We start from the raw sequence: 9,163 nt of genomic DNA, 5'->3' as shown, positions 1-9,163 counted from the left end.
GGCCGAGAGGCTTCTCTATCGCGGCCACGAGGTGGCCGGTCTGTCATGTCGTGCACTGGCGACTTGGGTGCTTCCTCCTCTAGTCGAGGCAACGTCCTGCGTTTGGGGTAGCTTTTGGAGGGGCGTTCGAGTTCATACTCTTCGGCTGCAAGGACTTCAGTCCATCTGTCAGCTAGCAGGTCTTGATCAGCTCTAAGCTGCTGCTGCTTTTTCTTGAGGCTGCTTGCCGTGGCTATAAGCCTGCGTTTGAAACGCTCCTGTTCGGCGGGATCCTCAAGCACGACAAATTCATCGTCCTCGAGGCTTGCCTCGTCTTCGGAGGGAGGCGCGTAATTATCGTCCTCGACCTCTCTTTCGGCCGCACTGTCGTGCGGATTTGCTTCTCCGTCCTCCTGCGCTGAATCCTGATGGAGGGGGTTCTCTTCGGCACTGTCTAGAGTGCTATTATCTCCCGTGCCGGAATCACCGTTTTTACAGTGACGGGATTTAGAGCGGCGCCGCTGACGTCGGCGCTTCGGCTGTTTCTTGGAGGGGTCATCCTTCATTGTTCCATCGTCGTTCCCATCTTTCGGGATGTCCACCATGTATATGTCATATGACGAGGTGGCCTTCCAATGCCGTGTGGGCGCTGGGTCTTGGTTTTCTCCGGCATCGTCGTCCATGCCGTCGATGTCTTCGGAGTCATAGTCGAGCATGTCGGTTAAATCATCGACAGTGGCTATAAAGTGGGTGGTGGGTGGGCGTTGAATTTCTTCGTCGTCCGCATCCCAACCTTCCTATCCGTAGTCCGGCCAGGGCTCTCCGGATAAAGAGAGAGACTTTAGTGAATTCAGGATGTCGCCAAAGGGCGAGTGCTGAAAGATGTCCGCGGTAGTGAACTCCATGACTGGAGAGGAGTCCGGCACCCTGGGGTGGAGGTTTTCGCAAAGGACAGGGATGGAGTTCGGCTCGGTCGCCGTAGAGATTGTAGCCCCCGAGGCGGTGTCCAACCACTCGTCCTCGATCGGGGAATCCGGCTCCGGATTAAGGGTCGGAGCAGATACTGGTGCGGCCTCCAGGGCAATGTTCAGCTGCAGAGCGAGATCATGCCCATCGAGACAGTGCGGCACGCTTGGCTGCGGCTCGAATCCGTCGAAGATCAAGTCCTCGTGGATATCGGCCGTATAGTTTAAACTTCCAAATCTGACCTAATGGCCAGGGGCGTAGCTTTCAATCTGCTCCAGATGGCCAAGCGAATTGGCCCGCAGTGCAAAGCCGCCGAACACGAAGATCTGTCCGGGGAGAAAAGTCTCACCCTGGACCGCGTCGTGGTTGATGATCGAAGGAGCCATCGGGCCTATCGGTGACGACACAGAGGAACTCTCAATGAAAGCACCAATGTCGGTGTCAAAACCGGCGGATCTCGGGTAGGGGGTCCCGAACTGTCCGTCTAGGCGGATGGTAACATGAGACAAGGGACACAATGTTTTTACCCAGGTTCGGGCCCTCTCGATGGAGGTAAAACCCTACTCCTGCTTGATTAATATTGATGATATGGGTAGTACAAGAGTAGATCTACCACGAGATAAAGGAGGCTAAACCCTAGAAGCTAGCCTATGGTATGATTGTTGATGATGAAGTTGTTCGTCCTACGGACTAAAACCCTCCGGTTTATATAGACACCGGGTAGGCTAGGGTTACATAGAGTCGGTTACAATGGTAGGAGATCTACATATCCGTATCGCTAAGCTTGCCTTCCACGCCAAGGAAAGTCCCATCCGGACACGGGACGAAGTCTTCAATCTTGTATCTTCATAGTCTTGGATTCCGGCCGTGACGATAGTCTGGCTATCCGGACACCCCCTAGTCCGGGACTCCCTCACCCATTGAAGGAGTTTTCTTCGAGTAATCCTCAAAGCTGGGTAGGCAAACATCTTTGTGACCTGTCCGATCCATGTTCCCGTAGTTAAATATCTCATTCCATGGTTTTTGCGCAGGAACTGCGCCGGACTGTGGAGAAGATACACAGCCCGACCCCACAACCCGAGGATCCGGAACGGTCCCTCGATCCGACCTCCGAAGAGGATCCGGATATAAAGATGGAGTTTATCGACGGGGTATTCTACCAACTTAGCATCGACAATGCGTTGGTCGCCATTACGGCTGATTACCCCGGAATATTTCCAGCCTCACAGGTAAATGAGACCGAGATCCCAAAACCCTGATAACGACCCATCCATGCTTATTTTTTATCACCGTATACCAATGGTGCTTCGCAGGGGGTACCTTCGAGGCAGGAAGCCGAGCCTGCGGCGGCTGGCCAACAAAGGGCAGTGCGGCCCCGCAGGCTAAAAAGAAGTGCGGTCCAGATCGAAACTCCGCCGCAACGGTATGGCACGTCACCATACTCCCAGGATTGATTCCTGGAAGGCGTACTAACGCCGATACCCTTTTCAGGAAAAAGAGCGCTCGCCGGACTGAGTCCGGAGATGTTGCCGATCGAACCTTCACCGGCCAGGCTTCAAAGCAGGGTCCGGAGGCTGAGGCCAGCACAAGATGTGCGTCGGATGCTCCTCCGACAGAGGATGCCGACAGGTTGTCCGCCACCAACTCCGAGGTGGAGAGCGCCTTGAACCACAGGCGCCGCCGGACAGTTCTTCGTGACGCGTGCTTCTCCCAGGAGGCCTTGAATGCCTTTGATTCGGGAGATGCGCACCTCCGTGCCGCTCAAGATGGACTAGCCAGAGCCACGGAGCAGTATGTGAAGGATATAAGGGTAAGTAAATTTGACAATTATATCTGCCAGTAGCCCCCGAGACTTAAAATAGTTAGAATAACTGATTTAAGGATCATTTGTTATGCAGGATCCTACAAAAAAGAATACCCGACTGTCCCAGGAGCTTAAAGAGTGCAAAGCCCAACTTGAGGCCGCACTAGGGGGAGCTACAGAGGCCCCCGCTGGTAATATACGCTTCAAAAGATAAATAATTTAGGAAGTGCGGCGGGTGTGTAAAGCTGACAAAAACATTGCAGATGGCGCCGGACTAGATCCAGACAAGCAACAGCTCTTACGCCAGTTAAAGGCTGGCGAGAGCGTGCTTACGAGGGTGCGGCAGGAGAAGAGTAACCTCCAAGACGCCAACACCAAGCTGGGTGAGGAACTGAAGGACGTTCGTGCCTAGTTATGTGACTCTGTAAAGGAGAATCGGCGGCTTCGTCACGGCATTTTCAGTAAGTATTTGAGCGAACTTTGAAAGAGTTCGGCGGGGAAGGCGACTAACATAAACATGTATGTACGTTTGCTTACAGGTCGTCCTGAGGAGGAGATGCCCAATTCGTCGGGTGATCTCCTTCCCGAATTGCGTCAGCTGCACGAACGAGTCCGGCAGGTGATGAAAGGCATCGGCCAAGCCTTGTGGCCATCTATCTCCCTGCCCGAAGGAATTGGGGAGCTAGCGGAGCGGCTTCAAGGGGCACGGCGGCGCTTCCGGCTATGGAAGATATCGGCCTGCTGTCAAGGCGCCAGGGAGGCCTGGGCCATGGTGAAGACACGGTACACGAAGGCTGACCCAAACCACATGGCCGAGGTCGGACCTGTGGGGCCGGATGGGATGGAGATCCCTGTAAGCTTAGTGTACGGCCAAGTTGAATTGGCCGCCAAGTATTCCTAGCAAGATTGTAAATTAGATAGCCTATTAGATGGCATTGAGGAGGAATACAATGAGTCGAATTGACTATGTAAAAATATGACATGAAAGAAATGTCTTCTAGCCGGATTGTAGATCGTTTGTCGTAGCGGACCTTTTCGCTTCAACCTCCGGACCCAATAGTCCGGAGTGTGTCCGAATGCCTTTGTGGTTATATAAGAACCGTGGTATGCATGGAGACAAGGCGTAGGGGTCATTGCTGCTGTATCAGACAAGTGCCCAACTAGTTATGTTATATTACATGGGTAGTAAGAAACATCTTCCAAGGACAATAGTTCCGTTAAGGGTTCCTTTCGCTGGGATGCATGCCCTAAAGTGCATGTCAAAGCTGCTATGAAAGCAGAAAATCATCTGGGGGCAGATGGGTGAAAAGTTAAAAATCATCTTTCAATTCACCGACCGAATATTCCCTTAAGAACGCTAGCTTTCGGCTTCACCCAGTCTGAGGTACACATCCGGCTGACCCGGCAGTAACAATCGCAGAGGTGCTCCCTTTACCACCTAGCCGAACAATCGGGAACGTAGGGGTAAGCACAGGAGCCAGGCAACCCAACTCCTGTTAAAGAAGCATATAATGGTGAATAAAAGGTACATGCAGAAGTTTAACACATGTGCTGGGCATGAAGCCCGTATAAATAAGCTTCTGTTAAAGAAGCCCCCGGGTATAATGAGCGCGGATAGCGCGTCAATTGTGTGCAGAAAAAGCACAAACGAGCATCTAAAGGCTACAAGAAGAAGAAGGAGGAAGGAGAGAAATAAAAGACAGCAAAAAGCAAAAATAAAGAATGCGGACGGAGGAAGGAGACGAACTTGGAGTCCGACACTTAGGCGTAGATTCTTCGTAGACGGGCTGCGTTCCATGGGTTCGGCTCGAGTCAGTTATCCGATGCGTTTCATAGACGGTATACTCCGCCGGTCAGGACCTGGTCGATGATGAAGGGACCTTCCCATTTGGCCTTGAGTTTGTCCTTTTTCTTGTCCAGCAGGCGTAGAACTAGTTCGCCAACGTTATAAGCTTTGGCCCGTACTTCCCTGCTTTGATATCTTCGAGCCTGCTGTTGATAGAATGCGGAACGAGCTTTTGCCACGTCGCGCTCCTCCTCCAATGCGTCCAAACTGTCCTGCCGATCGAGTTCGGCTTCTCTTTCTTCATACATGCGCACTCGAGGTGAGTCATGAATTATGTCGCAGGGCAAGACTGCCTCTGCGCCATACACCATAAAAAATGGTGTGAATCTGGTAGTGCGATTTGGCGTGGTCCGTAGCCCCCAGAGTACGGAGTCGAGCTCCTCTACCCAGTGCGTGTTAGATTCCTTGAGGGACCGCACTAGTCTGGGTTTAATGCCGCTCATGATTAGACTGTTTGCCCATTCGACTTGGCGTTGAATTGAGGGTGATAGACTGAGGCGTAACCGAGCTTAATGCCCATGTTTTTGCACCATGATTTGACCTCATCGGCCGTGAAATTGGTGCCATTGTCAGTGATGATACTGCGGGGGACACCATAACGGTGCACTACCCCTGATATGGAGTCTATCACTGGTCCGGATTCGGCCGTTTTAACTGGTTTGGCCTCTATCCATTTGGTGAATTTATCCACCATGACCAATAGGTATTTTTGCTTGTGGGTTCCTCCCTTAAGGGGTCCAACCATGTTAAGCCCCCAGACCGCGAACGGCCAGGTGATGGGTATAGTTTTGAGGGTGGTGGGTGGCATGTGGCTTTGGTTAGCAAAAAGCTGGCAACCGATGCATCGTTGGACTAAATCCTGCGCATTTGCTCAGGCCGTCGGCCAATAAAATCCTGTACGGAAGGCCTTGCCTACAAGGGCCCGGGCTGCGGCGTGGTGCCCACCCAGTCCGGCATGAATTTCAGCCAGGAGGTTTCGCCCTTCCTCTTCGGAGATACACCTTTGAAGGACTCCGGTAGTGCTTTTGTTATAAAGCTCTCCCTCATGGACTTTATAGGCGTTAGAGCGCCGTACTATGCAGCGAGCCTCATTTTGGTCTTCGAGGAGTTCCTGCCTAGTTAGGTAGGCTAGGAATGGTTCCGTCCACGGGGTGATAACCGCCATTATTTCGTGAGCAGAGGGTGTTATCTCGGGGGCGGAGCCTCCGGTTGTGTCAGAGTGTTCGGCGTCAGGTGGTGCGGTCGGGTCCGGATTGTTATTGCCGGACTCCCCTTCCCATAGTACGGATGGCTTGAACAGCCGTTCCAAAAAGACATTGGGTGGGATGGCATCGCGTTTTGCACCGATGCGTGCCAATATATCCGCCGCCTGGTTGTTATCCCGGGCTATATGATGCGTGCCAATATATCCGCCGCCTGGTTGTTATCCCGGACATTGGGTGGGATGGCATCGCGTTTTGCACCGATGCGTGCCAATATATCGAACCGTGCTGACATTTTTAGGACCGCATTGCGGTATGCTGCCATTTTTGGATCCTTGGCGTCAAAATCTCCGTTTATTTGAGATATTGCGAGGTTTGAATCCCCGCGCACCTCTAGGCGTTGGATGCCCATGGAGACTGCCATCCGGAGGCGATGCAGAAGGGCCTCGTATTCGGCTGCGTTGTTGGAGTCCGTATACATTATCTGAAGGACGTATTGGACTGTGTCCCCAGTTGGGGACGTCAGGACGACGCCAGCCCCCAGGCCAGCCAACATTTTGGACCCGTCAAAGTGCATGATCCAATTGGAGTATGCGCCGTACTCTTTAGGGAGTTCAGCTTCAGGCCATTCGGCCACGAAGTCGGCCAAAACCTGTGACTTAATTGCTCGTCGTGGCTTATAAGTTATATCGAATGGAAGGAGCTCTATGGCCCATTTAGCAATCCGGCCCGTCGCGTCACGGTTGTTTATAATGTCGTTAAGAGGTACTTCGGAGGCTACCGTTATCAAACACTCTTGAAAGTAGTGTCACAGCTTCCGGGATGCCATGAACACCGCATATGCTATCTTTTGATAGTGTGGGTACTGGGACTTGCATGGACTTAGGACAGTGGACACATAATAAACCGGTTTTTGAACACGGAACCGGTGTCCGTCCGTTTCTCGTTCCACAACGAGCACCGCGCTGACAACTTGATGTGTTGCGGCGATATATATAAGCGTTGGTTCGCCCATGTTGGGCGAAGCCAGGACTGGATTTGTTGCCAAAATGGCCTTTATTTCTTCGAGTCCGGCCGTGGCGGCATCCGTCCACTCGAAGTGTTCGATGCGGCGGAGGAGGCGGTAAAGAGGTAATGCCTTTTCTCCTAAACGGGAGATAAAGCGGCTTAGAGCTGCTACACATCCCGTCAATTTTTGTATTTGTTTGAGGTCTTTTGGAATATCCAATTGTGACAGAGCTCGAATCTTGGCTGGGTTTGCTTCAATTCCTCTACCGGACACAATGAAGCCCAGGTGCTTTCCGGCTGGAACGCCGAAGACACATTTTTCCGGATTGAGCTTGATGTCATATTTTCGGAGATTGTCGAATGTGAGCCTCAAGTCGTCTACTAGAGTTTCGACGTGCTTGGTTTTGACAACCACGTCATCTACATATGCTTCCACCATTTTGCCGATTTGGTGTGCCAGACATGTCTGAATCATGCGCTGATATGTTGCGCCGGCATTTTTGAGCCCAAAGGGCATTGTGTTGAAGCAGAACGGGCCGTATGGAGTGATGAGTGCTGTTGCAGCTTGGTCTGGCTCCGCCATTTTGATTTGGTGGTAGCCAGAGTACGCATTGAGGAAGCACAATGAGTCGTGTCCTGCTGTGGCGTCGATGATTTGATCAATTCGCGAGAGGGGGAAGGGATCCTTTGGGCAAGCCTTATTAAGGTCTTTGAAATCAACACATAGGCCAAGATTTATCCTTCTTTGGTACCATCACCAGGTTTGCTAGCCAGTCCGGATGTTTTATATCTCTGATGAATCCGGCCTCCAAAAGTTTGGCTAGCTCCTCTCCCATGGCCCGTCTCTTGGATTAGGAAAAGCGCCGAAGAGCCTGTTTGACTGGCTTGAATCCTTTAAGGATATTTAGGCTATGCTCGGCCAGCTGATGTGGGATTCCTGGCATATCTGAAGGGTGCCAGGCAAAGATGTCCCAGTTTTCTTGTGCCCCGATGGAGGCCGTCTTTGCAGGGTCCGTTGGGTGGACTTGGAATTTGACTATTTCATCCGCTGGTTTAAGAGAGCTGGACTTGGATCTCTTATCAAGTATCACATCGTCCCTGTTCACCGTGGAGCGCATCGCGATGAGTTCCTCGGCCGCTAGGGCTTCGGATAGTGCCTCGAGGGCTAGTGCGGCTGTCTTATTTTCGGCGCGGAGTGCTATGCTCGGATCACTAGCGAGAGTAATGATTCCGTTGGGACCGGGCATTTTAAGCTTCATGTACCCATAATGGGGTATAGCTTAAAAAATTGTGAATGCCTCTCGTCCTAGTAAAGCATGATATCCGCTGTTGAACGGGGCCACTTGAAATGTGACCTCCTCGGACCTGTAGTTATCCGGCGAGCCGAACACTACATCCAGCGTGATTTTTCCTGTGCAGCATGCTTCCCGGCTGGGGATTATTCCTCTAAAGGTTGTGCTGCTTCGCTCAATGCGGTTCCAGTCTATTTCCATCTTCCGGAGAGTTTCCTCATAGATGAGGTTTAGTCCGCTGCCGCCATCCATGAGTACCTTAGTAAGGCGAAAGTCGTCTACTATCGGGCTGAGAACCAATGCGGCTGGTGCCTGGGCAGTTCGGAATTTAGGTTCGTCACTGGCATTGAAGGTAATAGCCGTGTTACTCCATGGATTCATTGTTGCTACTTGGTAGACTTCGGCAAGGTTGCGGAGTTGTCATTTTCGCATGTTACTTGATGCGAAAGTCTCGAAGACTGTTAACACCGTACTGGTGTTGCTGGGCTGGGATTCTGAAGCTGGAAGCTCTTTGCCACTTTTGGCCACCTGCCGTAGTATCCAACATGCTCGAAGGCTATGAGTTGGAGCGGCGCCCTCTGTGCTATGAATTTTGCAGGGTCCGTTTAGCCAACCCTCCAGTACGGTTCCGTACCCTTTAGGGGGTTTTGTTTTTTTGGTATTCAACCGAGGTGCTTGATGATGATGCACCCTTTTGTTCCGGACTAGGGATGTATTCGGGGCCGGATTATCCCAAAAGTTACATTCGGCTTTCCAGGCGCTCTCCATTGCACAGTACTTTTGTACTATAGTCACCAAGTCAGTAAAGCGTGTAATTTCGCGACGACTCATGGCGTTTAGGATTCCCTTGTCCGTGCAATTATTGTAGAAAATTTGGATTGCATCCTCCTCCCGGCAGTCCTTTATCCTGTTCATAACCAGGAGGAATCTGGCCTAGTAATGATGTACTGTTTCAGCAGGCTCTTGCCGAATTCGAGAGAGATCGCCAATGTTTGGGTGGGCAGGTGGCACTAAATCCGGAACCCCGTCCAATTCAGGACTCAAGGGCCGAGAAGTTTCTGAACTC

Source organism: Triticum aestivum, chromosome 4B, assembly GCF_018294505.1.
Source record: "Triticum aestivum cultivar Chinese Spring chromosome 4B, IWGSC CS RefSeq v2.1, whole genome shotgun sequence".
Classification (NCBI taxonomy): domain Eukaryota; kingdom Viridiplantae; phylum Streptophyta; class Magnoliopsida; order Poales; family Poaceae; genus Triticum; species Triticum aestivum.
This window is presented reverse-complemented; position numbering follows the sequence as displayed.